Raw genomic sequence first — 22,947 nt, 5'->3', positions numbered from 1 at the left:
TTTACACATGCACATATCTCACATATTGCTTTACACGTGCATGTAGATCCTTGCATGTGCACACAAGGTCCCTATACATAGACCCTTGCATGCCACAAACTCATTTGCATGTGAATGCAAGTGAGCCCAATATGTCTCTTTCTTCATGTAAACCCGAAAGAGCTTATAATCACCAAAATGCAGGTATTGGGGGTCTTTGGCCTTTGTGAGACTCATAAGACGCAACAATATTTTTTTCCTGTGATGCACAACAATATACGCAAATAGAAAGCATTGAAGAAAAAAGCATCACATACACACACCTTGCGTTATATATACAAATTACCTTTCCGCAGGGATTTTTGAGCTTGTGAGACAATACAGCTTGTCTCTTGTGATCTTGAGCATGCTTGCGTCATCCCACTTTAGCCCAAATAACAACTTAAAGAACTCATCACCATTTTGGGGATTAGCAATGGATAGGTACTTGTAACCCCTATCCTTAAGGCGTTCCTCTTCCACCCTTGTAGCCTTCTCCAAACGTTTCTTCCTCTCTACCTCATCTAGACCAAGAGCCTCAAGCTTCGCAGTTTTTTTTGAGATGAAGACATGAAATTCATCCTATCATTCCAAAAAAAAAACTAAATTAGAGATACAAAAGCACATCTTATACAAGTGAGCCATAGATAGAAAATCACCTGCCATACAAGCTGAGATATTAAACCGCAAGGAGAGTTATACCATGGAGCAACACCATGATAATACCTTGCCTCTATACTCATCTCAACCTCAGCCCACTTCCTCATGGCCGGACTCAATCTATCTAGAATGGAGTCTTTGTTTGCAATACCAAACTTTTGAAACATATACACCTCATGTGCAATATTTGGAGTAACATGAGCTCTGGAAATACTATTGAAAACAAACAAAAGCATAATATGAGAATGTAAGTGTAACATATTACAAAGAGGAGCATAGTTAAAGGAAGAAGACTTACGCGTTGGTGGTGTCTAGTGCGAGTAGTAGCTCTGCTTCCTTCGCCTTTGGCACCTCAATGAATTGGCACCGTACACTAACATGGTAGTGAGCACAGTCGGAGTACTCTGTAATTGAAAACCAACAAACATAAGAATGGGATACAAACATTCAATACTTGCATGTGTAGTGGACAACTTACTTTCTTTGATGCGTTTCCACCACGTTTTAAGCCTGTGGTTTCCATCCCAAACCAAGAACTTTTTACCCTTAAGGTCTTGCCACTCTCTTCCAAGAGCCCTCTCAAAATCCTCATTTCTTTGACTCCATATTGGACCCCATTCATCTAGATTGCTGGCTGTCACAGACATGGTCTCCCCTCTCGGACCTTCAACTGACACAAGGAAGTGTCCCATAGTCTCAAGATAACCAGTGGAATCAAAGGAAGGAATCAACCACTGGGCATCATCCGTAGCAAATCTGACTGCCTCATGAGCCACTAATCTGCAAAGAGGCACAAGAGGAGGCAGCGTCCTCTTTTTTATATAAAATTGACTCAGCACATCCTTCATCAGTCCTAGAGAGACTTGCTTGCCTAAGTTCCTTGAGTGCTTCTTTTCTTTTTCATCATCATTCTCCCCTTGATCACTATCACCACTCACCTCTTCTTTGTCATCTAGACTATCATGCTGCACATTAGTCTCTGTAGGAGCAGATATTAATAAGTAACAATAAAAAACAGTAGCATTAAACCAATCATATATAATACATAACACTGAACAAAGAGTCATATGTAAATGAAATGGACACATAAGTGACTACCTGTGTGCTCCGCAACCCCGTCAATTGTATTGGAGTCCCCATCCACTTGTGCTTCGTCATCAATGTAGACACATCTTTTTGGACCACATCCTTTCTTTGTTGAAGGAGTGTCCACTGATCTCAAATGCGATGATGCTTCTTGCTCTAAGATCTGCCTAGGAACACATCCTGAACGTAGCTTCATATAGACTTCACGGCTACTATGAGGTGACACACATTTCTTTCTCTTTCTAAGCACTCTTTTAGGTGCCATAACTTTCTCTACACACTTGTAAATAGATACACAATCAACCAAGTTTAAGATTAACAACACAATCAATCTCTTTAAGATTAGCAACACAATCAATCTCTTTAAGGTTAAAGATTAACAACACAATCAATCTCTTTAAGGTTAATAGCACAATCAACCTCTTTAATTTAGAAAATTCAATGAAAATAGGCTTGTGCATAAGCCCACCCATCGTTCGCGCGGACGCGCACGATTGGGGGGCTTGTACATAAGCCCACCCATCGTCGTGCATAAGCCACACGGGAGAGCTGAGGTCACGGACGAAGCCAAATGGGAGAGCTGAGGTCACAGACGACGCCACACGGGAGAGATGACGCCACGCTAACAGGGAGAGATGACGCCACATGGGAGAGATGACGCTTGTGCATAAGCCCACCCATCGTCCGTGCGGACGCGGATGATTGGGGGGCTTCAATCTTAATGTTTGGAGCCTGTGTGTCAACGGTTGCATGGACACGGAGCATAAGCCCACCCATCATCCGCGCGGACGTGGACGATTGGGGGGCTTCAATCTCAACGTTAGGAGTCTCTCTGTCAATGGTTGCGTGGACGCGGAGCTGCACGAAGTTGCTTGGAGCTACACACGCCACGCTAACGGACACAATGGAGCTTCAGAGAGGCATACCTCAACGTTAGGAGTCTCTCTGTCAATGGGCAGGAGTTGTGGGGCAGGGGCTGCGGGGCATTCAGGCTGCAGGTCTGAGGAGGGGGGAGAGAGTTCTTGTGTGTGTGTGTCGCGAGAGAGAGAGACGGAGAGAGGGGGAGAAGGGAGAAGGGAGAAAGAGAGAAGGGAGAAAGAGAAGGGAGAAGAGAGAAAGAGAAGGGAGAAAGAGAGAAGGGAGAGAAGGGAGAGAGAGAGAGAGGGAGAGAAGAGAGAGAGAGAGAGAGAGCAAAGAGAGTGGAGAGAGTTGAGGAAGAGAGTTTCGCCATACTTAATAACCCTAATAAAGAAGAGAGGCACTTTGCTCGCGCACTGAATTTGCCAACGTTTAAGCACCGAGCACTTCACGAATCTGACGCACCCAACAATATTCATCTGAATCTTCCAAAGCCTCGAACGTTGACAGTAGGTCAAGCTACATAGTCAATTGTCATAGTCCATATCATGAGCACAATCAGAGTGCTCAGGACAAAGCTAATGTTCTCGTCATCGCTCCTAGAATTATTATAATTAATAAGCTAATTAATCTCTCTCTCGTAAGTTAGTTAGCCGTTAAATAATTAAATAATTAGGTAATTATGTAATTAGGTAATTAATTAATCGTTAAATAAATAATTAATTAATACAACATAAATAAATTTTAAAAATATTAATTTAATCTAATTTACAACATTATTTTGACAAAATCATGGGGCGAGAGCTCTTAATTATGAATGCATAGTTGGTTATTTAGTTAGATATATAGTCAGAATGATAGAGGGCAATAAAGGTGAAGGATGGTGGGTGATTGAGTCGTAAATTTTTCTTTTGATTTCTGATGATTATGCTTATTTATTATTACTCTTAAATGTTGATGAATGACTGTGGCTCTTAAATTTTGATGAGTGTGCATATTCATTATTTAGTCATCTCTACTTGTAGTGACAGTTGCTATAGCTTCGAGGTTATTCTAACCCTCTTGTAACTTCCTCCATGCCTCCCTTTTTTCTCTACACAGTCATCCGACGGTGAACTGTTGCCTTCTCTTCATCAAATACACACTGTAAGCTCTATTCAGAGTTTTCTTCTCTTCATCAAATACTAACCCATCAGAGGGCACAACATGTCGAGTTTTGCTATTTTGACATGGAGACTAGCCAGTGATTGCTTAGAGCACAGGGTTTCATTAAGAAATGGAGAGGTTCTTTTGAGTGAGTACTACCTACAGAATCTATTGCCTCCAACACAAAAATTCCAGGGGTTGCAAGCCGTCATAGAGAATGATGGTGGAGCAAACAACGTCACTGTGTCTCCAAGATGGGATCATCAAGGGCATGCGCACTATATGATTGATAGTACATTATCAGCCACCTACTCTATCATGCACTCAAATGACTGTGTGCATCTCTAACAATATTGAGTCAATAGAAGATGAGATTGACAACTACATTGATTGTACTCCTGGTTGTAGCAAATCAACTCCAGTGTGTCTTGACATACCCTCAGATAACAAGAAGGATGTTGATGAAGTAACAATTTCAATAGGTGCATGCAATGACGGAGGGATCCATAAGGATCTACATGACACAAATGTCGAGGAGGACCTATGTGTGGGCAGCCAAAGCAAGGACTTATCTTCCTATGATAACTCCATTGCAGCCTTCATTGAGGAGAAAGCTAGAACGGGTAGATTGAAAAAATTACTAGCGCTCTGTGGACCTCCACGAAGGGTGGATGAGCTCCCAATCGAGTATAATGGCACAATTTCTTTTGAGCTTCCAGCCACACATAGCAAGAAACGAATGATGGGTATGGAACAAAAATATGATGGTCACCTGTGGTCACGGCCCTCACAAACAAATATGGCAATTAAGTGCACTGTGCGCTTGAGCTATTGTCTTGGAAGTCTTCAATGTCTCAGGATCACTTGTCCTTACTACATAACAGAGGGAAAATACAATGATGTTTTTTTCCATGGTCACTTGGATAGAACCGTGAGCATCGGTTATCCTGCAAGTGAGGGAAACTCCAAGATAACATGTCACTATTGTCAAAATGTTGCTACTTGTGCAGCCATTTGCAAATGCATGATCTATTATGTGTTGCCACTGGATCCTACAATGACACATTTGGTGATCCATGTTGGGGAGCACGCTCACAGTGTTCAACATGGTACAAAGAGGGCAACCCTTGACAAGGTGCGGAGGCTTGTGATCATGGTCCTAAAGATCGAAAAGGGAGGCCCACGAAAAATACAGATGCTAGTCACTCGGCAGATGTTGTTTGAATCTTTAACAAAAGAAGACGAGTCGGAGGCGACTGAGGTGGACCTTATTCATTTTCTAGAAGAAATGATGCCACTTGTGCAGAATAAAGGGTAAGCTTGTGCATTATTATTATTTGCTTACAATGTATGTCCTGCATTTGAAATAACCCTCTAATAAACACATAGGTTCAAAGGCATTGTTTCACAAGAGAGAGCCAAACAAGGTCAGGTGGTTGGTGATGGGTATGACAACATACTTCTTTTGCAAAAACATTGTGTCTTCCCATTTTTCCATGGAAGTAGATTTCCAGGACAAGGTGATGCCAAGGAGAAGTGCTACTTGTTTAAAATGTCCACCAAGGGACCAGCATCATGGGTGGACTTAGTGAATCGTATGAGGCAAATAGGGACTGGAGATTTACGACGTGAATGGGTGCACTTTGATCATACCCATAGGATTGATGGGTGGGCAACTATGTCTTGTTCAGTTTATGATCACAGGTATGTGGCAACATAATTAAAGCTTTTATTGAAATTAAATTGTTGTTAATGAACACTATACTAATGTATCAATCATGAACTAGCATGAGAGCATTACAGGTAATTACAATATGTGAATTTAAAGAGGAGGACGAAGAGTCTCAAATCCTGTTTTGGAGAAATTTGAATTCTGTCATGGTTCAATGTGGCCATGATCCACCTGACTTTGCTGGATTTATTTCCAATGAGGTAAGTGCGAATTGGCTGGCAATAAGGGCTGTGTACAATGGAGGGCCTCATAACATAATGGAAGGGAGGGAGCGTTCTTGACTTTTTCATTGGGAGCAAAGTTTGCAAAAGCATACCAAGAAATTAGTCACTGTGGATAAACAAATGCACCACATTGAATTGTGTGAAGCATGGAGGCTAGCAATGACAGCTCAACTAGCCTCACTTCAGGCCTCTGCTATCCGAGATTGGTGGGCACGAAATGTAAACAAGGAACACATCAAGGCTTTGGATAGGTGATTGAAATGGTGGGAGCAAAGAATTGCCCACTGGGGAGGAATTGAATCTCATGTAAGTGTGACATTTTTTCCAGCTCATTAAGATTTGTTGCACAATGTAGCAATGGGGAGAGCTACTGATTCTATTTTTGGATTTGACTCCGCAGGCTAACAAAAGGCCTTGGGAACATGCTCAAATTCCAAGCATAAACTTATCAAAAAGTGTGTATGCTAGTTGGTTAGCAGGTGAGGGTGGAAAATGAAAGATATCACTTTATGATGCATGTGTTAGTGATGTTTTGAATGCATATATTCAATGTGCAAAGAGGTTGGGCTATACCACAGGCAGGTTTATTGGATCTGGGCCTTCTATGGAGTCTTTGTTGGCTAGTGACAGCAAAAGGGAATCCCCAAATCCCACCTCTGTTGCACGTGCGTTGCAAGGTGTTGTAGCTGGAAGTCCTTTGTACGAGGAGCCTATAATGCAAGGTGATAGGGAGACTGTGCAAAGAAAAAAGAAGGGAGGTGGAGCAACTGTAAGTTCTCATAGACCGGGGTACGTGATGGAGTCAAGGCAAAGGAAAATCAGGGGTAGGCCGCGGAGTATACAGTTTGACGATGGAAAGATGGAAGAGATATGTATCCAAGAGGATGAGGAGATACCAATCAAGCCCTTTGCAAGTGGAGTAAGTGCACCAAATGTTGGATATGGTCTCTAAAATGGGTCGGCACATGCTATGTTTACCTTCCCTATGGTCCCACGTTTTATGACTATCCGTTAAAGTATACCTTCCCTTTATGACTGGATTCTAGAGTCCAAGACGGTCCGAAAGTTCTACTAGAATGTTTACCTTCCCTTGTCCTCATAGGGAGATCCCATAATATATAGGCATAATACCTTGTAGCACAAACATAGGGAAGCACCTCTTGGCTGACTGCCGCAACTCCACTACGGCTCTCCTACACCTTGGGGATTGGCCCCAATATGCGTCACTCCAACATAAAGTACAGTGATATACACTCCACTCTTTCATTTTTAACGTATTCCAGGAGATACCATGTGTCCTTATCAAAAAACTTCCAAAAACGATCGACTAGCCTACAGATTAGGTTGTTTCACACACTCACACACTCAAGCGTAGGTCATCATAACGAAAAACATGTGTTATGTATCCAATTCTTCATATTCCGATACCATGGTTGATATGCACATGCTAAATTAAGTGATCCTAACGTGCTCAAACATAATTTTCAATCAGAAACGTGTCGTGCACAACTAGGCTTTCCAATGCTCATTTACTAACTCATTGCAACGATGCAAGGATATCATTGAGACAACACTCATACTACTATCCTCTTAATTAAAATAAAACGAACCCTATATCATGATATGCATCAGCAAGATCAGCAATAATCAACACCCAAATCGCATTATTCAAACACCCCACCCCCTACTTTTAGGTAGTGCTTCCGTTGTATAGGTGTAGGGATTCATTTTGTCATGTTTTAATGTATGAAAAGCAATAAATCATAAACTTTGACAAAGATAGGAAAAATTGAGACTAAACCTCATGCTCCGCCACTACCATACATTCACAAACACTCATTGTATTCTTCCTTATTTTTATGAAATGTATTTCTATTTTTTCTCTATTTTTCCTTATTTTTTAGCATTTATCTATCAATAATCACTATTATTTTTTTATTTTCCTTTTACAATCATTTCGGCATACTAAAATTCAATTTTATTTTCCATTTTTCCCCATAAGAACACATTTTTCCCACCCGAAACGACAAAACTTTCATTTTACCCTTTAAAAAACTGCATTTCGGGTTTTTTGGGATTTAAATAGCACATGTAAATCATTATGAAATCAGAGATTTCCCATAGATAGCCATTAGACATGATGCAACCAGCACTCAAATAAATTTTCATTGCATAAGAACATCATTTTCATCATAAAATATAAAAAGAGCTTCATTTCCTTCATAAAAAATAGGTATACCGTGTTTCTATGAAACCCGAGACGCATTGAATGACTATGTGGCCAATGGACAAATCCTCCATTGCTTTCAATTCCATGCTGCGCATCAATCTTTAGCATATTTATTAATCTCCATCATCATTTTCTTCAATCTTGTTGAGAGTAGAAAAAGACTGAATTTTGGACTGATTTTTGTTGTTTTTGAGGTCTGAATGATTGATTTTTGATGGATTTAGAGTGATGTATGGTTGTTAAAGGAAGTGTTTGAGAGTGTTTTGGATGATATTGATTATGTTTTGGAAGTTCATGATGATTATTAGTAGAGATATGAAGCTTTGTGATGTTTTGATAGGTTCTATTTGAGGTTCTGTATACCTTCTGTAAAGCTTCTGTTTTGTTCTGATTTTCTTCTATATGAAGCATGGATTGATGATTGATGAAGATTGAAATCTTTTGAAAGATTTTTGAATAGTTTTTGATATTTTGGACTGGTTTTAGTATGAGTTATGAGGTTTTGAAGACCTTCTGTAACCCTCTATAAACCTTCTGAAGAGCCTCTGTCTCTGTTCTGTATCTACTTTGGTCCTGTAATATACTGCTCTGTAGATCTTCTGTAAGTGTTCTATAAAATGTATGTGTAACTTTGGGAAAGTTTTCTAACTTTTGGAAAGGATGAACCTAAGTTCAAAAGAGCTAAAACAAATGGAAGAAGCAGTTGCTAAAGACTGAAGAGAAGACTGAGTGACAGTGACAGTAGTGAGCTATGAAGAGACATTGTAGTGGCTCTGGTGCCTCTTCATATCAAACATACCTCTTGGAAGGTGCATCCACGACCTAATAAGGATTATTGAAAGTCATTGTGAGAGTATTGTAGTGAGGAGATGATGTACTATTGAGAGAGAGAGAGAGAGAGAGAGAGAGAGCCAGAGAGCCAATTCTATCAAAACAGTGTAACTGTATATGAGAAATTGAGAGAGAAAACTATGAAGACATTGAAGATGAATACTATGCGATTGATTTCCACTCAAAGATGGTGTATTCTTTTATGTTCTTTGTTATATTGATGGATTTTATGAAGATATTGAAGATTATGATTGATTCTATCAAATCCGTGGGAGATATCTACTATGATGTTGCATGAAGATTTGATGTTTTCTTTGTTTTGGTCATCAAAAGAATGAAATAAAAGCTTGTTGATGTTACAAGATAGATTTTCTTGCAATAGAATCCCCTTTTCCTTGGTGTTTCTCTTGGGTCTCCATGTTTTTGGTGCACAGCCGGGGAAGCTTGCCATCAACAAGCATAAGAAGAGGCTAAAAATGAAGGAAATGGCATTGCCAAGAAGAGGAGAATCCAATGGATGTTTGCAAAGTTTCTTCTTCCACTAAAGAGTTGGAGATTCTCATTATCAAAGCCACTTCCACAAGAAGTTCATCCCACAATGGCGGAAACATATCACCATCATGATTCATGTTCTATGTGGTGGATTGTTTCCTCTTCCTATTGAAGCAACATAAACTTGCATCTTGGTGGCAAACTGTTTGGGAACAAACTGAAGAGCGGAAACATAGAAAATGACAATCCATGGAAGATTTGGCATTCATTGAGAAGTTTCCAAATATCATCAAGTGGGAGATTGTGAAGAAGCTTCAGGAGTCGTGGTCTGTGGAGGTTCACGAAAACAAGAAGGAAAAGAGTTGGAATTTGTTCGTGGATGCTCAACAGCAAGATACGTGGGACGCTTGGTGCACTGACAATCTTCTGTTTGTCCAATTAGCAACCCACTAGAAGTTGGTAGACAGAGTGTTTTTCACAACATACACTGTTGAAACCCTCAAAAGCTGGCATTATTATAATGACACAACAACAATCCTAAGAAGAATGAGTTTTGATACTTTCAGAATGGAATATCTTCCCCTCTGCAGTGGTTTGAAAGCCAAATTCAGAGATGTTGAAAAGAGAAAAGTAGAAGAGATGTTGGCCAGATAATCCCCTAGAGACTGAAGCCCTCTCTGAAACTATCCTGTTGAGTACTGAACGACTGGTTGGAGCCAACCCCCTGATGAATGACGCAATCAAGAGGCAAGCGTTAGAACGAGTCCAGAGGTACGGTGAAAAGAGAGAAGGCAAAAATCAAAGATGAGAACGAGCTTGTAGCAGAAGCCTCCTTTGACGTCCTAAAAGCACTGTTTACAGAAGTCCCCATGGCAACTCGAGGTCCCCTTCCAAGTCATGGAAATATTGATGACCAGCCAACAAATGTAGTCCCATTGCTAGTTTTTAAGGGAGAGTACAATGAAGACCCTGATCTTCATGTAGCAGAATTTATGGTAGCATGTGCGGCTAAAAATGCCAGAACCCCTGAGCATTGGTTAGCGATATTCCCCGTCACTTTCAAGGGCGCGGAATTTCAATGGTATGAGAGACAAGCAGCAAGAACTTTTGGCACATGGAATGACCTGAAGTTGGCCTTCCTCACTAAATTTAGGCATGAAGGTTTTGAAGAGCGGATGCGAGAGGAGTTTATGAACCTAAGTCAGTCCTCTGGAGAAAGAGTAGAAGCTTATGTATCACGAATGGAATCCATCCAGAAGAGATGGACTAACCATCATTTGGATGAAGGTATTCAGAAAGGAGTGTTTCTCAGGGGTCTACAACCGGAAGTTCGCAAGTTCGTGGAATTGAGAAGACCAGTCAATCTACAAGCTGCAGTGGAAGGTGCAAGATTGTATGACGAAGTTGAAGCAAGGCTCTCAATGACTCCAAGAAGAGGAGTCTTACCTCCTCCTATGCCAGGAATGGTATACCCAGCAAATGCAATCCGAGGGACAATTCCCTACCCCTATTCCCAGATGCAAATAGTGCTGCAGTATAATGCACCTTATCCACGGTGGTCACCACAGACGATAGTGCCTCAAATGATGGTTCAACCACAACAATAGTGGCCTCAAACAATTCCTCAAATGGTGACTTAACAACAGTGGAATCCTACCAACTAGAATCAACAACCCCAAGTCTCAACAGGAGCTCAAAATCAGAACCAGAATAGAGGACCTTCTAGATCGACCCAACCAGTGTATGTAGTAATTACAGAAGCTTCCCAAAACCCTACTACAAGTACTTCAGGAGGTGAAAATCTGAAGGACTACTTATCCAACTCAGTTTCAAGCATCAAGAAAGAGCTTCTGAATGTGATTACAGAGCAGCTACAGACGGTGAAGGTAAATACCACCAATATATCCACTCTCTGCGGGAGTTGGAAGAGATGTGATGCGTTTTAACACATGGTGTGGAAAGTGTCATCAAGCGGGACATTTAGCCATTGAATGTACCCAAAAACCAACCATTCTTGGAGCCTTCTATTCCTATTGTTTGCGAAAGAACCATACAGAGGATATTTGCTTTCTAAAAAAGATGCATGAACGAGGACTGAGAGGGAAAATGACAACATAGGATATTGGACCAAAGCCTAGGAGATTTGGTCCAAGGAGGTTTCCCTCTCAAAGTTACAAAGGACTACAGTCTGGTGGTGGTCAGAGATCAGAGGTGGAATGTTATAGATGTGGAGAAAAGGGACATATCTCCCGGAATTGTCCAAACGCAAGACGATCTATGGATTACAAGCCCTTATGCAGTCGATGCAAAGGAGAAGGCGACACTACAAAGGACTATCCGAGTCCAGTCCCTGTAAAGGCCAATGGCACTGATAGCCAACAGAAGGTACAAGAGCTTGCCTCCAATTTGGTAGAGTTGGAAGTTGCTGCTATCATGCACACCAAGAAGAAGGAACCAATTGTTCAGAATGAAAATAACTCTCCTGCCAAGATTGTGAAGTTCAACCTGCCAATAGAGGGACATAGCAGTATAGAACAGAACAGTGCAGTACAAAGCACTGTAGTGCCATAAAGAGTTACAGAGACAGTCCCAGAATTAGGACCAAAGGTCCAGGAGATAGATGATACAGAAGCACCTCCAGAAACAGAGAAAGCGCGATGCTACCATTATTAGAAGAAAAAGGAAAGATGAAAATGGGTGTAGCCCCATTCCCTAGTAGGCTGGAGAAGCCTATGGATCTTATCAAAGATTATGACTTGGTAAAAGACCTAGACACTTTTAAACCAAACCTAACATTCCGACAGTTGCTGATGCTTTCTACCAGTGTTGCTGAAAGAAATTCAAAAGAATCTTGACAAGAAGACGTGGATTAAGGATCTCTCCTTCAATAGCGGCCAATACCAATAAGGCCCTGGAGCCTGTAAAGGAAGCCGATGTGGCTAACGCCTTCCTAGATCATGGCCCCCCAGAGATTAGTGTATGGATTGAAGGGTGCTTTATTTCAGATGCATTGATTGATGGAGGATCATCAATAAACATAATAACAGATGTGACAATGAAGGACTTAGAGTTGCAAGGAATTCAACCGACACAGTGGCTTATCAGATTGGCAGACCAAAGCAGAATCAAACCGTTGGGCATCCTCCCATACGTCAAAACAACCCTTGCAGGAAGAGACTATTGGCTGACATATCTGGTGGTCAAACAAAATTCTTATGGGATCTCATACCCTCTATTGTTGGGAAGACCTTGGCTTTTTTAAGCAAAAGCTAGGACGGACTGGTTCAAAGGAACCCTGACCCTAGGCAGAGGACCCAACAAAGTGGTGTTGAAGTTGTATGGATTGGAAAAAGGCAATGGATCCACATCCATTGAAGTCATAACTGACTCCTCCAATGCGCTAACAGATGGTACATCAGGAGATGAAGAGGCTATCAAACAGATCTTTCCTAAGAAAATAGAGGAACTGTCCCTAACAGTGGGCACTGTAAGCCAACTACCAAGGGAAGCAAAGTCCTTGTCCATGGGAGAATACCTCCTGCCTCAACTAGAATTAACTTCTGAAATCACCTCTAACAATGAAATAGAAGCATGGATGTACTGTTTTTCCTGTTACATGACAGTCGCAGAGACAGAGAAGAGGCAGAACAGATACAGAGCAGTAACAGATATAGAGACAAAGCAGAGGCATAACAGAGACAGAGCAAATACAGAGACAGTAATAGACACAGAGCCAGAGATAGAGGCAGAAGCAGTGACAGAAGCAGAAGCAAATGCAGAGGCAGAAGATCCATTCTTCTCCTACATAGCCTCTATAGAAGCAGAGACAGAGCCTCTAGAGAAAGAGGATAAAAATGATGAGGAAGAAAACAAAGCAAGTTATGAGAGTGCAGATGAAGAATTTCCTCTGATAGTGGATGATCTTGTTGATGTCCCTATAGAGACCTCAGAGATCGAAGATCTCAGGGTGCTGGATGGAATGACCGTGGTTCCATTTGGGTTGATCAATGGACCACAAAGTATGCAGAATCTGTATAAGCAATGGATTAAAAGCATAAAAATTAAGTTCACCAGTGGCTCTTGTCGCCCTAACTGTTCAGTCCAGAGAAAATATGATGATGATGCCCCCTGCCAACAGAAGCCAAAGCTATCGAAGCCTCGGCTTCTAGAAGGTCCGTGCTATGTGACATTCTTGGACGCATCCTCTAAAGATGAATCTCTAAGTCTGGAAGAAATCACCACTCACACAGAAGCCAACAAAGCTCTGATACCCTTCCAACAACCTCAACAAACAAATGAGTCATCTGTTCAGAAGGAGGACACTGGTTCTAGTGGAACATCAGACGAGGATACTACTCTCTTGACAGAGTCAGACCTCTATCTAGAAGCCATCTGTGGGACATTTATCCGTGAAGTGGAAGGTGAAAGACAAGTAACGTTCTTGGATACTGACGGTACTGAACGTCACCTAAAAGTGGGTCTCAATCTTCCAGAAGGAGAATTAGTGGTCCTGCGAGACCTACTCAAAGAGAACTTAGACGTGTTTGCTTGGTCATATAAAGATCTAAAGGAGATTGATCCCACAGTATGCTAGCATCACATTGACCTAGAGCCTGATGCCAAACCTATAAGGCAAAGACAAAGGCATATGAATCCTAATTATTCTACTCTGGTGAAGGCTGAATTATTGAAACTTCTTGAAGCCGAGTTCATTTATCCCGTGGCTAACAGTGAATGGGTTTTGCCCATTGTGGTAGTACCCAAGAAGAACAAAAAACTTCGAATATGTGTGGACTTTCAGAAGCTCAATTCAAAGACGAAGAAGGATCATTTTCCTATCCCTTTTACAGACCAACTGTTGGACACAGTGGCAGGCCATGAGTTGTATTCTCTCTTAGATGGATTCAACGGATATAACCAAGTCCAAATTGCAGAAGAGGACCAATCCAAAACAATCTTCACCACAGAATGGGGGACCTATGCCTATAGAGTGATGCCATTTGGGCTCTGTAATGCTCATGCCACCTTCCAACGAGTAATGATGGTTGCTTTCTAGAATCATTTGCATGATTTCATTGAGATGTATCTTGATGACTTTTTTGTCTATAGTTTGATCCGTGAGCATTGGGAACACCTAGAGCAATGTTTTGACAGATGCCGAGAGTATGGGATTTCTCTCAACCTCGACAAATGTGTCTTTGGTGTCTCCTCAGGATTTCATTTGGGCCACATTGTCTTGGCACAAGGGATTGCAATAGACCTGGCAAAGATTGAGAAGATTGCCGCCTTAACATCACCAACAAACCTCAAGCAATTGAGAGGATTTCTTGGCCATGTGGACTACTACATAAGATTTATTGCACATTTTGCAACCAAGGCAGCCCCTCTGCACAAGCTCCTAAGGAAAGATGCAGATTTCCTTTGGATTGATGACTGTGAAGAGGCCTTTAATACCCTAAAACAGTGCCTTATCCAAGCACCTATTTTACAACCTCCTGATTGGACGAAGGAGTTCCATGTGTACACAGATGCTTTAGTCGAAGGGCTAGGTGCTGTCCTATGTCAAAAGGGCCCCTCTAAATTAGATCAACCCATTTAATATGCAAGCGGAAAGGTCACTGATAGGGAATGGAACTACATAGTGACAGAGCTTGAGTGCTTGGCAATGGTGTTTGCACTAGAGAAGTTTCGACACTATTTATTGTCAACGCACTTCAAGTTCTACGTGGATCATGAAGCCTTGTCCTTCCTAATGAACAAAGTAGATATTAAAGGACGACTGATGAGATGGTTACTCCTCTTCCAAGAGTTCGATTTTGAAGTAGTCACTAAGCTTGGCCGTTCCCATGTCCTAGATGATCATCTATCACGGATCCCTCAAACAGAAGAAGAGGAATAGGATGATCCAGACCTTCCTAATGCTTCCTTGTTTCTAGTTGAAAAAGTTACCCCCTGGTATGCAGACATAGCCAACCTCCTGGCAACTCAATAGTATCCTCCTGGCATCTCAAGCCGTGAGAAGAAGAAGCTTTTGTTAGAATCAGCCCCCTACACATTGCTAGGCGGTGCATTGTACAAGAGAGGCAAAGATAAAGTATTGCAAAGATGTGTTGCAGGGGATGAAATCGGTATAGTATTGAAAGCATGCCATGATGAACCATGTGGTGGACACTTCGCAGGAGAAGCGATAGTGAGGAAGCCTTTGTTAGCAGGATATTGGTGGCCGACCCTCCACAAGGATGCATATGACTACTGTAAGAGATGTGATGCTTGTTAGCAAATGGAAAAACCCACCAAAACAAGTGCCATGCCACTGCAACCTATTCTTCCCCTAAAGCCGTTCGAGAAGTGAGGGATTGATTTTGTGGGTCCCATTGATCCACCTACTAGATGAAAACAGAACAGATATATCCTAGTATGTACGGATTATATCACAAAGTGGTCTCAAGCTAAAGCTCTGAAACGGGACAATGGTAACAACATAGCCCTATTCATGTACGAGAATATTATCACCGTTTTGGCAGTCCCCTTGAGCTGGTAAGTGACCGAGGTACTCATTTTCTTAACAAAATCATGGAGGAGCTGACAGAACTGTATAAGATCCGCCATCGTAAGTCCACTCCCTACTACCCTAGAGCCAATGGCCAAGTTGAAGTCACCAATCGCATCCTTTGCTCGATTCTAACAAGAACGATTGCCGCACATCATCGCGATTAGGATGATTGACTTATAGAGGCCCTCTGGGCATATAGAACCTCCCATAAGTGAGCTACAGGACAAACCCCTTTCCAGCTACTGTATGGTACAGAAGCCATCTTCCATATTGAACTGGAATTGCCCTCTTTGCGAGTGGCAGTTAAAGAATGCTTGGGAGATGATGAGTCACTACAATGCCATCTCTTGCACTTGGAATACTTGGATGAGATATGACAGATGGCCCTACAGTGCATGGAAACCACTCAAGCGCGACGCAAGGCCTATCATGACAGTTTCATCAAGCATAGGGAGTTCGAAGAAGCTGATCTTGTCCTAGCCTATGATTCGAGATTTGGCAAGTTTCCTGGCAAGCTTAAATAACGGTGGATAGGCCCATATAAGGTACTTGCGGTCAATCCTAACGGCTCTGTTCAAGTGCAGATCGTTGATGCCTCTGATGATCCCTTCCTGATCAATGGCTATCGTCTGAAAAAGTACTTCCCTCCCTGGGGAACTTGACAATCACAGTCGACCTACCCTTTCCCTTTTGGGCGTCGCACTGTCCTTCTCATCGTGCTTCTGATAGCCCTTATGATTCTCCTCATGAGGCGGTCTCGTTCTGCCAGCTCCTCATAGATACCTCTCAACCCAACCTTGTTCTCGTCTCGTCTGATCCAACAACGGTGGCGAGGTTGGTCCTGACACATTGTATTTCTACCATTTTCTTTCTTAACAAAAAAAAGGAAAACAGAAAAAAAAAGGAAGAAAAAAAGGGAAAAAAAAGGGAAAAAAAATATTATTGGAGAAAAGGAAGAAATTCCCTGTCATAACAGGCCTCGTTCCAAGAAAAGGTGGAAATATCCTTGGGCGAGAAGTTGACTGTGGAAAAGGTGGTAACACCCTGCAGTTCAGGATAGCTGACTCACCAGCAGAACCTTTTCAGCAAGTAATTTGAAGCCACCTCCCTTGGTGCGCTTTCTCTCCAATATCAGTCTGTCTATCCTTCTTAACATATGAGAGCGGAGTTTTGCTGCCAAGAAGTGCTTAAAAATAGCTAAAAATTACGAAATCAAGGGAAAAATATTCAACGTCGAAGGCGGCGGCTCAACCTAGGACGATTTTAAGCGTCAAAGTGCTTTAAAGGCACCCGAGCAACACTTGTTGATTTTTGATAATTTTTCTGACTGCAGTGCGGGTTGTAAAGAGTTATTGGCCAATGTGGGATGTCAAGCCAGACGCCCAGGATTTTTCGGAATGCGATTTGGACACCGGACGGGGAAGGAGCCAAGAAATCGGTCAAGATGCGAAGAGGTGGACAAAATTTGGCCAGAATGAGTAAGTGACCCTTGGGGCCCAAAATTTTATGCCACATGAAATGTGGGCAAGAAAAAAAATGTGATGAGGAAGAAGAAGGCGTGGACAGACAGGTGCCGATTTTTGTGCTCCATCCTTGGGGATGGAGATGCCAGCCTCAAAGCAACCACTGCAATTGACATTACCCCCGGTCTACCCTCTGCCTTGCTGATCTTATCGCCGTGCTTCCCCCGTCACATGGTGGCCTCAATGGAGATCTTTGATTTCATTCTTTCTCTCTCCTCCCTCTCTCTCCCTTAAGGGGCTGTTCTTGTGTGGAAGAAGACAATGAAGAATGATAGAGGAAAGCTTGTCCGGATGAGACCGGATTGCTTCCGGGTGGATGAAGACATGAAGAGTGCTATTATTGAAGATGCTGGACATTGCATGAGGGCTGACACGCAGTCCCATAGCAAAACCGAGATCCCGAGATACAAAGCCTAAGTGGTAATTCAATTTTTATGAAGAAAAAATGAGTTTTTATGCTATTTGGTTGATAAAATATTGTTCCCATGGGCTGATTATGCATTATGTTGTTGTTTGCTATGAGTTTGATGAGTTTATGCTCAGAAAATCAGAAAATCATAAGTGTTATGGCTGAAATTAATGGTATAAAACCCGTAAAACACGCGTTTAAGAGGCAAAATGGGGTTTTTTTGCAAAATAAAGGGGAGCTATGAGATGTAACATCAATAAAACCTGAAATTTTGCTGTCAAAGAACCTAAGGGCCACAGCCCATAATCAAACTCAATTTCTAGTCGTTTTTCATTGAAGAAAATAGAGGAAAAATACCAAAAAATGGTGTATAATGAAGGTAGAGCACGCGGTTAGCCTCGGTTTACCCTCATTTTTATGTTTTTGTCCGTATTTATTGCTTTCTCTACAAAGAAATACACATAAAATGACTCTTACGCCTATCAACGATTGCAAAACATTCAACGGTAGGGTGAGAGGGGAGTTTGAGCATCAAAGTACAATCTTAAATCTGATTTATGTATTGCATCATGGCTATAGGACGTTGTTTATAAAAAAAAAAGGAAAAGGTAGCATGAGCGTAAGGCTCGGTGTCTCTCCTCATTTCAATACATAAACGTTAGCATGGAAATCATGAAAAGATTGGTTGCGCACGATACACAATGCTGATTTTCTATTGTTTGTGCACTAAACCATTCACATTATGCACTATGCATGGTTCATGGTATCGAAGGCCAATATTGGTTGTGGGTCTTGAATGTAACACGTCAAGATTCTCACGAGAATGTGAAAGCATATGCTAAGAAGTTGAAGAAAGTATTCCGTAAGTTACAAACTTACATTCCCATTCCGTCGGCTGCCCAATTGCAATACTTCTTGCATGGGTTGGACTTTAATATCCAAGTACAATTGAGCAGTGTGGCCTTGGCAAACATAGACACCGCTATTACACGGGCAGAGGGAGCGAAAGCACGATTACAAACGGCCTACTCCTCTTGAATGAATGTTAATGGGGGTTTAGTAGCTAGCGGCAATCCATCATTGACAAATGGAAGTCAAGGGATGCCTATGACTAACCCTATTGGGAGAGGGAGTGTGGTTCAGAATGTACCTTTGCTGCCAGCTCCTCCCAGTGTGACTATGCCCATGGCAAGTCAGTTGGCTCCATCAAATGTTGGAGACCAAGGTGCAAATTCTAATGTTGTTCCTGTGGGTCAATAGCCAATGCCAAATGAGATTGTTAGGCCAATGGAACGACGGGTTGACGATCAAGGCTACGAGTCGAGTGCATCTAATGTCCTTGGCGAAGTCAAGGATATGATGAAGCATTATATCGATATGATTTCCGAACAATATCGACAAATAGCTGTCGACGTTAATTTCTTGAAGAAGCAACAAAATTTGATAGGGAGTCGACGCCCTGGAGAGGGTGGACCCTCTAGATTTAGTTGTAAATGGTGCGGTGGACAGCACTTCCCCAGAAACTGTCCAAATGTGAAATGTGACATTTCAGGCCATTTAGCTGCTACCTGTTGGAGTAAGATTAGTTCCCTCCAACAAGGGAGTAAACAACCGGGCCCAGTGAATCATAGAGCGCAAGGAAATAGCTTGCAGCAGAATGATGCACCAAGACAAATATTGCAGAGGGGAAAAACAACTATAGAAGAGTTGCCACAAGGCAACGGAGTCAGCCTTATTGAGGCTGTGCGAGTCAATGATGCTGAAACCTCTAACTTGAGAGTCATGACAAGAGGCCAAAAGGCTAAATAGGTTGATAAAGATAATGCAAAACCGGTTGAGGCAAACCCTAAACAAGGGGATAAGGGGACGCAAGTCCAGAGTCCTAACATGGAAGGGGGACCGCTAAGGCTGGTTGACAGAAAAGGCGACCCTAAGAAGGATGAGGCAGTGCCAAGAAAGAAGGCAAGAGCCAAGAAAGAAGCACCAAAACCGGTCCAAAGACCAAAAGAGAGGATGGTTTGGCGGGAAAAGAGAGCTCTGGCTAGTTATCATGACTTTGATTTAGCAAGTTCTCTCTGTGAAGTTAAACCAGATGTGAATCTCTTGCAATTGATTAAATTATCTCCAGGAGTACGCAAGGAATTTAAGAAGATCCTGCATATTGGGTATATTGTAGAACCCTTGGGCATAGCATGGGTAGGGAAAGATTGGTTTGACCATGCTGAAAAGAACTGTCCTAGGGTTCCAGCTTATGTGGATGGAATATTAGCAGAATATGCCATTGTAGACACTGGATCCTCCGTCAATATCATGAGTTCAGAGTTGATGGAGAGGTTGGGTCTAGGCATCCAGAAAGACAACTCCACCCTTCTGAGAATGGCTGATGACAGTCTAAGACAACCAGAAGGTTGCGTTACTAAGGTCCATGTTACAGTTGCAAGTGTAGAATGTTTCTTGGACTTTAGGGTGATAAGATTTGCAGGACGTCCTAGCTATCGGGTTTTGCTAGGTAGGCCTTCGATCTTACGAACAGACTGTCAAGTCGATATACCCGCCGGTTGAGTGGTTCTAGGTCGAGGTGCTAATCGAGTAATAGTCGATGCTTATCCTAAGTCTCCTCAAAGTGAGAGAGCTCCTTTATCTTCTACTGAATTAGAAACAGCAGACAATCCATCTGGTAGTGAGACATCATCAGCGAATGAATCTAAAGAGGGGTCCACTACAGAGGATATCTATCAGATAACTCTAAATGAGCCGATAGAGCCTCAAGATAGGATAAGAGATGCGGATGTGATTGAGTTAGACCTTGGCTCGCCGAATGATTCGTGGCCAATTAAATTAGGATCCATGCTCAGTTCAGCAGAAAGGGAGGACTATGTGTCCTTGATTCAAGAATTCTGCGATATCTTTGCTTGGAGTTATGATGAGCTAAGAGGTATCCCTCCCAGCCTAGCTGTTCATACTATTCCTGTAAAACAAGGCAGTCGTCCTGTGCGTCAGAAGGTAAGGCATATGCCTTTTGAATTGAGGGACGGGATGTTTGAGGAGTTGCAGAAGTTAAGGAAAGCTGGGTTAATCTTCCCTGTACAACACACAGAATGGTGTTCACCAGTTGTTATCAGGAAGAAGAAAAACAACCAGACCCGATTATGTGTAGATTTTAGAGAGCTGAATAAGTAGACAGTTAAGGATTACTACCCGTTGCCGTTTATTGACCAGATTTTGGATCAATTAGCGGGTAGGGAGATATATTCATTTATGAATTTCTTTGCAGGATATAACCAGATGGCAATTGCAGAAGAAGACAAGTTGAAAACAACTTTTATTATGGTCTTTGGTACTTTTGCGTACCATGTGATGGCCTTTGGTTTATGCAATGCACCTGGATCGTGGCAACGAACAGCAGACAAGACCTTTGGTGACATCTTCCCAAATGAGTTGAAAGTATTTATTGATGACCTGGGGGCAGCCACTGTAAGGGAAAGGATATTGATTATTTTAAGAAAATGCTTTGAGCGTTGCAGACAATTTTGCATCACTCTTAACCCATGGAAGTGTGTCTTTGGAGTGCCTTATGGGCTATTGTTGGGCCATGTGGTCAATTCATTAGGGATAGCAACTGACCCTGAAAAGATCAAGGTTATAGTTGCTATGAGCCCACCACGCACTCCGAAAGAGGTTCATAGCTTTCTGTCGTCGATAGGTTACTATCGGAGGTTTATAAATGCATTGGCAGAAAGGACGTTGCCATTAACGAAATTATTATCCTTTAGCTGTCTATTTGAGTGGAGCGACCCTTGCAAAATAGCTTTCGAGGATGTGAAATAGGAGCTAGTGAAAGAACCTGTTTTAAAAGCACCTAAAAGAGGCGAGGTGTTCTATATATTTTCAACAACCACCATGCATAGTATCAGGTGTTGTTTAGCTCAAATCTGGGAGGACAAGTGGTATCATCCGATAGCTTTTGCTAGTCGAAAATTGGGCATTGCAGAGATCAATTATACCTACATGGAGAAGTTGTGTCTTGCGATGGTCTTTGGGACTAAGAAATTCAGGCACTACATCCTCTATGAAAAGGCAGTGTTCTATACAAAGGCGGAAGGGCTTAGATTGCTTATGAACAAGCTACAGCCGCCTGATCATTTGGCAAGGTGGTTAATCACTTTGCAAGAGGTCGATTATGAGATTAAGAGTAAGCCACCGAGGTTGTAGGGTATTGTGGAATGCCTTGTGGATTTTGGGGAGCCGAAAGAGACTTTGGCTGAAGGAAGTGATATTGAGGCAATGTTTAAAATTGATACAGCTTCTATCCCTCTTGGTATGCTGCTATTACACATTATCTATCAACAGGAGAGACGGGAGCCGGTTTGTCAAAGTCTAAAAAGAGGAAAATCAAACAACAGGCATTGAAGTTTTCCTTGATCGCAGGGATACTATATCGGCAGGGTGTTGATGATATCTACCGCCGATGTGTGATGCCTGACGAGGTTCCTTTCATCTTGGAGGAGTGTCATGACTCTGCATGTGGAGGGCACTTTGCGGGACGGTTGACGGCACAAAAAGCTTTAAGAGCTGGATATTGGTAGCCGTCTATCTTCCAAGATTCTTTTGAGTATGTAAAGAGATGTGATACCTGTCAAAGGCATGACAGTAGAGAGAATAGGAAACGCCCACTTACACCTATCATGGCTATCCTTCCATTTGCGAAGTGGGGCATTGACTTTGTGGGTCCTATTACTCCGTCGTCTACTACCCAGAAGAGGTATATTATAGTGGCCACTAATTATTTTACCAAATGGTCAGAAGCACGGGCGACAAGGCAGGACAATGCAAAAGATATTGCAAGTTTCCTTTTAGAGCAGATTATCTACTGCTTTGGTCCACCGAGGGAACTAGTGTCGGACCGTGGAGCCCATTTTTTGAACAAAGTGATCAAAAGCCTGACAGAAGCTTGGCAAATCAAGCACAATAAAACAACTCCTTTATAATCTGCAAGCAAATGGGCAGGTGGAAAGTACTAATAAGCAACTTGTGGGGATCTTGTCTAAAATAGTCTTTGAGAAGAAACGAGACTGGGAAAGGAAGTTGTATGTGGCAGTATGGGCGTATAATACCACGTTCAAGCGAGCTACCGGCCATACTCCATTTAAATTAGTTTATGGGGAAGAGTGTGTGTTATCCCTTG

At 42.1% G+C, this 22,947-nt stretch overlaps 1 pseudogene; it reads left to right on the top strand.

Moving 5' to 3' along the window:
* Positions 1–4,921: 4,921 nt before the first annotated feature.
* Positions 4,922–6,676, top strand: LOC148013315 (uncharacterized; annotated as a pseudogene).
* Positions 6,677–22,947: the final 16,271 nt, after the last annotated feature.

Source organism: Lygodium microphyllum, chromosome 26, assembly GCF_053477565.2.
Source record: "Lygodium microphyllum isolate KBCC chromosome 26, Lygodium_microphyllum_v1.1.10, whole genome shotgun sequence".
Lineage (NCBI taxonomy): Eukaryota > Viridiplantae > Streptophyta > Polypodiopsida > Schizaeales > Lygodiaceae > Lygodium > Lygodium microphyllum.
This window is presented reverse-complemented; position numbering and strand designations above follow the sequence as displayed.